The sequence below is a fragment of the Octodon degus genome, unplaced genomic scaffold (assembly GCF_000260255.1).
Source record: "Octodon degus isolate 3935 unplaced genomic scaffold, OctDeg1.0 scaffold00088, whole genome shotgun sequence".
NCBI classification, from domain to species: domain Eukaryota; kingdom Metazoa; phylum Chordata; class Mammalia; order Rodentia; family Octodontidae; genus Octodon; species Octodon degus.
In genome coordinates this window covers 1,581,120-1,590,150 of record NW_004524664.1, presented here as the reverse complement: position 1 = coordinate 1,590,150, position 9,031 = coordinate 1,581,120, and positions in this window count along the sequence as shown.

The following is a 9,031-nucleotide window of genomic DNA, read 5'->3' as shown; positions in this document are numbered from 1 at the left end:
GCACACTGAGGTACTACTGCACACTTATCAAAATGACTAAGAGCAAAATACAAAGAGTGACAATGCCAGCTTTTGGTGACATTGGGGAGCCACTAGAATTTTCATGTGTTTGCTAATGGGGGTACAAATCAGAACAATCACTTCAAAATCTTTTAGGCAGGATTTACTAAAGCTACCCATGGCCTACGCTGTGTCACAGGGACATAAGCAAGAAAAAATATAGAAGTTTTTTCCCAACACAAGCACATAACAATGTTCCAAAAATCTTCACAGCAGCTATACTCATGATAAAGCAAAACAAAGAAAATACCAAAGCAAAACCAAAACAAAAATCCCCAAAACTTCAAATGCACATCAAAAGTGAAATAGATAATAGCTAGGCATGGTGGTGCAAGCCTGTAGTCTCAGCACTGGGAGGTTGAGGCAGACAGATCACTTCAAGTTCAAGGCCAGCTTGGGCTACATCATGAGTTCAAGGCAAGCTTAAAAAAAATAACAACCTGCCTCAAAAGGGGGAAAAAAGGGAATAGATAAATAAGTCATAAAGTTTAATCACACAAGGGAATATACTGTAAGTAATAAAAATGAGTGAACATACACCTTGTTGCATACAAAAGAGTAGATGACTAGCATTAATAAAATGTTTATTGAAAGAAGCCAAGCACCAGGTTCTCATTCTACTGTTATGTCTGCACGTCTATATACGCACATATGTATTTGTTTCTTGGTATCCACAAGAAATAGAGTCCAAGACCTCCATGGATACCAAACTCCACAGATGATAAGGTCTCTTCTGTAAAAAGGTATAGTACTTATATATAAAACCTATGAACATTCTCTTGAATACTATAAATAATACCTCAATTATTCATAGAAATACCTAATGTGATGTAAGTACTATGTAAGTAGTTAGCATACTATATCATTTAGGGAATAATGATAAGAAAAAAGCTTGTACGTATCTGATACAGATACAGTTTTTAAAAATTATTTTCACTCACTGGCCAAATTGGCACATGCATAGTGTACATAGTTGCCGAGAGTTGTGGAAGGCCAACTAAATCAGGCAAAACCATGGTGACCAGTAGAAGAGGAATTGTTTAAGTGCTGGAGAGAGGGGAACAATAACTGACAGGGAAGAAGTGGAAAAGTCTTTATGGCGCTGCAATGTCCTATAATTTGCTTTAGGTAATTACAAAAATAAGTATCTTAAAAATTCATTAAGTTATACAGTTAAGATTTATGTACTTTGTCTGTACATTATACCTCATTAAAAGAGAAACCAAAGCCAGTACTTCTGATTAATATTATCAGATATATATTTCCATGCTAAATAGGTCCCAGCTCTGGTAGATTAAAAGACTGAAAAATTATGATTAGTCTATTCAAAAGGATCCAGCTGACTGCTAAGTATGAAACCAACATGGTATAGTTATATTTGACTCATGGCATTCTTTGCAGTGAATTCATCAGTGGAACATCTGGGAGAGGCCTGAATAACTTTTATTCAGTGAACAGCCTGTGTGTGAAGAAATGCTCCACTCTGATTGCTTTGAATTTGTGATTCAGAAACTGGAGAAAGAATAAAGCCATCCCCACTCAGTGCCCCTACTGGCCACAAGACTTGGCTTTGATTCTTATTAGGGGTGTCTGTCAGAGTCTATGGTTTCCCACATTCTAAAATACCAATTGTATAAATAGATGACACACACTTAAGGCCCCTAGATGCCTTTAGATATTTCTCAGACTTTCTTGTGAACCATTTCTCCATCTTCCCTGCTGCTCTGCCTCCTCCATTCATAATACAACACAGATTGGGCACTAGAACTTGAATTAGCAGGCAAAGTGTAGGAATTTTTACTTTCATCTTTCCTTTGCCTATTGTTACCCTGGGATCCAGGTGGGATTCGATTAGTGTATAGTCTACAGGACTACAGCTGACAAATGTACAGAAACTGAGAACTCACATCTACCCAATTAAAAATGTCCCTGTGAATGTTAACAATACGTTGGTAAGTGGTGTGCTCCTTGGCTTGTGTAAAACTGAATTGGAATATATCAGATGCAACTGGCAAAGACAGAATTAAGTCAGCTTCTACTCTCAGGTTTACTGAAGCATCTTGATTGGTAGGCAGAAGGAAGCAGCTGAAATTTCTACACATCAGCTTCATTCAAGGTTTCAGCAAGGTCTTCATTCAAGGTATCAGCTTTAGCTCCAGCATGATAGCACTCACCTATAATCCAACTCCATGGAAAGTTGAGGTAGGAAGGTCAGAGGTTCAAGACCTACCTGGGCAACTTAGTGAAGTGGCAAGAAGTTATCACAAAATAAAACTTAAATTAAATGCTTAATTAATTTCTAAAAAAACTTTACTGTTGAAAGAGGAAACAAAATAGTATTAAAACAGAAAAATACAAGAGATGCAGAATTTCACTTAACAAAGTAACATGAATTTCACAATATTTGTTGTAATGCATAGTGTTATCTTTCAACCAGTTATTCATTACCAGATATATGCATGCAAAATTGGAAGAAGAAACAAATATAAAACAAATTAAGAGCTGGCGAGATAGCACAGTGGCCTAAGCACCTGCTTGGCAAGTGCAAGATCCTGAGTTTGATCTCCAGTACCAAAAAACCCAAACAAACAAAATAAAACAAATTAAGCAAAAAAAAAAAAGGAAAAACAATTGCAAAAAGGAGACAAAACAAAGGGCCGGCCAAATAGCTCAGCAGATTAAAGTGCCTGCAAGCAGACACAGGACCGGGTCCCAGGCCTGCTGGCAAGTCTGATCTAGTAGTGAGACCCTGAACACCCTGTAGACCCTTCCCTAAAAAATACAAAAAAAAAAAAAAAGGCAAAACAAATTAAATATCTGCTCCTTTCCAACAGACTAGCAGAAATCCATAGTACAGCTGTCCAAACCATCCTGCTTGCATACATAGATATCTTGCCCCTACTCCCACCCCTGTCCTTCTCCTCAACTCAGTTTTGAATAAGTTCATTCACTTTTCCCAGTGTCTATTCTATCCTTCAGATTACATTTTCTCTTTCAGGTTCTCACATTAAGGAGACAATATGATATTTGCACATGCAAGTCTGATTTATTTCACTTCAGAGTATGGTCTTTAGTTGCATTCATGTACAAACAAAAGTCTCAAATTTATCCTGTTTCATAGCTGAATAATACTCCATTATGTAAAAATACCACATCTTCTTTATCCATTCCTCAGTTGATGCGCATTTGAGTTGTTTTCAGGATTTATCTATGACAAATTGTGCTGCTATAAACATGGATGCATATATATCACTGTGGTATGATGTTTTCAGTTCTTCTGGAAAAATACCCAGTAGTGGAATAGCTGGCTTGAATGAGATCTCCAATCCTAGATTTTGAGAAATATCCACACTGATTTCCATAGTGATTGAACCAGTCTGCACTTCCACCAACAGCAGGGAAGATTTCTTTTTCCCCACAGCCCTCCAGCATTTGTTATTGGCTGACTTCTTGATGTTAGCCATTCTTTCTGGAGTGAAATGGAATCTCAGCATTGTTTTAATTTGCATTTCTTGATGACCAATGTTGTTGAACATTTGTTGATATTTATTACCTGCCATTTGTGTTTCCTCATCTGAAAAATGTATATTCATCTCAGATGTCCATTTTTGAATTGGGTCTTTGAATTTGGGAGGGCCTGATTTATTTTAATTATTTATATGTTCTATGTAGAATGCCTTTATTAGAGAGACAATTGGCTAAAATTCTTTCCACTTTGCTGATTTTCCTTTTACTATGCTGGAGATTTGCTTTGAGGTGCAGAAACTTTTAAAAAGATGAGCTCCCAGTTGTTGATTCTTTGAAGTATTTTCCATGCAGTTGATTTTTGTTCATGAACTCTCTACCTATCCTTGTGTCTTCAAGACTACTATCTAAGGGCTGGCCTGATAGGTCAGTGGACTAAAACACCTGCTTAGGCAGAGCACAGCAGCCAACTTTCAATCCCTAGCATGCGGTACTGGCCCCACCCCCGGGATGTGCTGAGATAGAGATTGAGACTGAGTATGGTGACGTGCACCTATAATCCCAGTGCTTGGGAGACTGAAAACAGGAGAATCACTATGTATCTGATCTGTGTAGTGAGAACTTGTAGACTCTGTCTTAAATATAGAAAGGAAAAAAAAAGACTACTATCTACATTTTCCTCCAGAAGATTTAGTGTTTCTGTTTTAATATTTAAATCTTTGATCCATTTTGACTGCATGGTGATAGATATGAATCTAGTTTTAACCTTTGGCATGTGGAAAGCCAGTTTTTCCAGCACCATTTATTAAAGAGGCTATGTTTCTTCTAGTGAACATGTTTGACCTCTTTATCAAAGATAAGATGGATGCACTGATAAAAGGATGTACAAAAGGCGGTACAGGGCTACAGGATAAATCTTGAGAGTACTTGGCTGACCTTATCAGATACAAAAGTCACAATTCTGGGTGTATAGGTCTTGCTATATCTTGGTCTTAACCATCCAGTAGAAAAGTATAAAAATGAGATATATAAAGTAAATCCATATTAATACGATGAGATGTAAAAGGCTCAAGTCAATAACTTCTGAGGATAACCCACTAATATTATAGACTGCTAGACAGTATTAGATGTTTAGTTGAATTCAAACACTTATAGTATTTGGATGCCAATAGAATATTCACCTCTGACAGGACAAATAAATAAATAAATAAATAATTTTTAAAAAAGAAAAAAAATAGAAATAGAAAGAAGCAGTCAATGCTCTAATTAGCTTCATCTCCTTTTTTTCAATTGTTTGTACTTTTTCTTTTCTTAATTTCTTATACATTGCTCCAGTTTTTTCTTCTTCCAATATCTGGTAATATGAATAGCTAGTTGTAAGACAATACCATGTATTACAACAAATACTGTGAAATTCATATTACTTTGTTAAGTAAAATTCTGTATGAGTTGTCAAAAAATAATAAAAAAAGAAAAAAAAAGATGAATGAGTGTGTTGGCAGTTATGTCTGCATCTTCTAATCTGCTCTGTTGATCCTCAGGTCTGTCTCTATGCCAGTACCATGCTGATTCTATCACAATAGCTTTGTAGTATAATTTTAGGTCAGGAATTGTGAAACTTCCCATCTTTCCTTCATTTTCCAAGATTGCTTTTGATATTCTGGGTCTCCTGGTTCCAAATGAATTTGAAGAAAGTTTTCTCTATCTTTGTGAGATATACTAATGGTATTTTAATCAGAATTTCATTAAATCTGCATAGCAATTTTGGGATTATTGCCATTTTCACAATGTTGTTCTTCTTATCCATGAGCATAAAATATTTTTCCATTTTCTCAAATTCTCTTCAGTCTCTTTACTCAGAATACTGTAATTCTCACTGTATAAATCTTTTACTTCCTTGGTGAGGTTGATCCCCAAGCATTTCATTTCTTTGGATGTTATTGTGAAAAGCGTGGTTTCCCTAATTTCTCAGTGTGTTCATTGTTTGTGTTCAAAAATGCTACTGATTTCTGGAAGTTAACTTTGTTTCCTGCTATGTTATTGAATTTGGTGATTAAATCTACAAGACTCATAATGGAGTTTTTGGGGTCTTTCTATATAGAGTATCATGTCATCTGCAAATAATGATAACTTCACTTCTTTTCCAATCTTTATTCCTTTTATTTCTCTCTCCTGTCTAACCATTCTAGATAATGTTTCCAGAACTATTGAATAGAAGTGGAGACAGTGGACATCTTTGTCCTGTTCCTCATTTTAAAGTGAAGGCATTCAGTTTTTGCCCATTTAGTATGATGTTGGCTTTTGGTTTCTCATAGATGGCTTTTATCAGGCTGTAATATAGACCATCTATCCAATTCTCTGTAGCATTTTTATCATGAATGAGTGTTGGACTTTGTCAAAAGCTTTTTCTGAATCCATTGAGATGATCATGTGGTTTTTGTTCTTGGCTCTATTGATGTAGTATATTAAATTTATGGATTTGCATATGCTGAACCATCACCGAATTCCTGTGATAAATCCAAGCTGGTTGTGATGTATAATCTTCTTGATGATTTGCTGCTTCTGTTTGCTAGTATCTTATTGAATATTTTTACATCTATATTCATTAGACAGATTTTCCTGTAGTTCTTTTTTAGTTGGATCTTTCTGTGGTTTTGGAATCAGAGTAATACTTGCCTCCAGGAATGAGTTTGGAAGAATTGCTTTTCATTCAATTTCATTAAAATGTTTGAAAAAAGTTGGCATCAAATATTCTCTAAATTTCTTATGGAATTCAGCTTTGAATCTATTGGGACCTGGGATTCTCTTTCTTGGTAGGTATTTTATTACATTTTCTATTTCATTCCTCATTATTGGGTTATTCAGAGCTTCTATATCTTCTTGACTCAGCTTTGGCATTTCATATGTTCCTAGAAAAATATCCATTTCCCCTGTATTTTCTACCCTGTGAGAGTAAAGATTTTGGAAGCAGGTACTGATAATCTCCTGAATTTCTCTGGAGTCTGTAGTGATTTTGCCCTTTTCATTCCTTATTGCATTAATTTGGGTTTTTTATTTCTTTTTTTATTAGGTTGACTAGCAGTTTATCAATTTTATTTATTCTTTCCAAGAACCAACTCATTTATTCTTGGTATTATTTCTTCATCTCCATTGCATTAATTTCTGCTCTAATTATAACTTTCTGCCTTCTTTGAACTTTTGGCTTCACTTGCTCTTCTTTTTCTAGCTTTGGGCTTGTTCTGTTTTCCTAAATGTGTATTTTCCTATATAAATTTTCCTCTTAAGACAGCTTTCATTGTATCCCACAGGTTTCAGTAAGTTGTAGCTGCATTTTCATTTGGTTGTAAATAATTTTTAATTGCTTCTGTGATACACTGGTTGTTTAGGAGGTTGCTATTTAATTTCCATGTGTTTATGATGTTTTTATAGTTTCTTTTGTCAATAATTTCCAGTTTCATTGCACTGTGATCAGACAGTATTCATGTGATAATTTCAGTTCCTTTGCATTTACTCAAGAATGCTCTGTGTTGGGCCAGGGAGATAGCTCAGCAGTATAAATACCTGTCTGGCAAACAAAGGGATCTGGGTTTGATCTCTGGCATTGTATACTGCACTGGCTGCACACTGGGTGAGCCAAGACAGCAATGGAAATTGGGATGGTCATGAATGCCTGTAATCCCAGCACTGGGATCACTAGGAATCCAAGTGCATAGTGAGACTGTATCAAATTCATCAATAAAAAGAAAGAAAGAAAGAAAGAAAGAAAGAAAGAAAGAAAGAAAGAAAGAAAGAAAGAAAGAAAGAAAGAAAGAAAGAAAGAAAGAAAGAAAGAAAGAAAGAAAGAAAGAAAGAAAGAAAGAAAGATGAGTGCTCTCTGTGTTAGTATATGGTCTATTTTAGAGAATGTGCTGAGAAGAATGTGTATTCTGTTGTTCCTGGGTGAAACTCTGTAAAGGTCTACCAAATTTATTTCTTCACAAGTTCTGTTTAGTTCTGTTACTTCTTTGCTGAATTTTTTGCCTAGTTGATCTATCTATTTGTAACAGTGGTGTGTTAAAGTCCTCCACTGCAATTGTATTATTGTTCATTTGATTTTTCATATCTGTTAAAATTTGTCTTATGTGGGTGGGTGCTCCTACATTGGGTGCATATATATTTGTAATTGTTATCTCTTCCTCTTGCAGTTTTCCCTTAGAAAGTATGTAGTAACCTTCTTTATCTCTTTGAATGATTTTTGGTTTGAAGTTGATATTGTCAGCAACCATAATTCTACCCCTGCTTTTTTCTGATTTCCTGTGGCATGGAGAATTGTTTTCTATCCTTTGGCTTTTGGTCTGTTTCCTTTTGAGTTAAATATGTTTCCTGTATATAGCATATTTTTGAATTTTGTTTCTTAATGCACTCTGCTAGTCTGTTTCTTTTTTTTTTCAATTTATGTATTTGGTACAGGATTTCACTATGCAGTTTGGACTTGTACTGATCCTCCTCTTTTCAGCCTCCCCAGTGCTGTGATTTCAGGTGAGTGCCACCATGCCTGGACTTGGTCACTGGCCCAGAGCACCCAGGGGCAGGGCCAGTGCAGCATGCAGTACCAGGGACTGAATCCTTGTCCCTGTGTTTGCCTAAGCAGGTGCTTAGTCCACTGACCTATATCGCAGACCCACGTCTGTTTCTTTTGATTGGTGAATTGAGGCCATTTACATTGATGCTTATAATTGGTACATATTGGCTTATCTCTTTTAAAAATAATTTTACTGAGAAATAAATAGCAATGAGACAGTTTCAAAACCGATTACTAGCACAGTTTCAATAATTAATACATTGCATATTGTTGTCTTCTTAATGGTTATTCATAGTACAAGATGCAGACATGATATCCTCTCCAAAAAAACTTTTAGTACAAATCTTTCTATTCATTGAATTAAGAGAAAGTAGCTGTATATCTATCCTATTTTGAACATACAGATACAAAATGGTCCCTCATTTACATCCCCTTTTTTGTTTAGTTTTGTCAGAAATGGGTATTCCATTTTCATTCAAATATTGTAGACACATGAATTCAGCAAAATATTCCAATATAGTCCAGTAGTTCATCATAGTAGTGGGTTGTCCATAGGACTGGCAATGTCAGAAGGTGTTGACTTGAGCCTTTTACAACTCAACTTATTAATATGGCTTTACTTTTTATACTTTGTTTTTATACTTTTCTACTGGATGGTTAAGACCAAGATAAAGCAAGACCTATAGGACAAGAAATGTAGCTTTTGTATCTGATAAGGTCAGTCAAATTCCCTCAGGATTTATCCTGAGACCTGTACTGCAGTTTGTAGATCCTTTGTCAGTGTCAGCCAAGTGGATGAGTCATGGCCCTTGCTTGACCAATTTGCTCTCTGTGAAAAACTGAGAAAATGTTTTCTCTCCATGTGACTCTCCTTAGGCACACTCTACATCATTGATCACTTTCCTCTGTGGCCCCATAATCTCCTTGATCAGAAAATTTGGGACA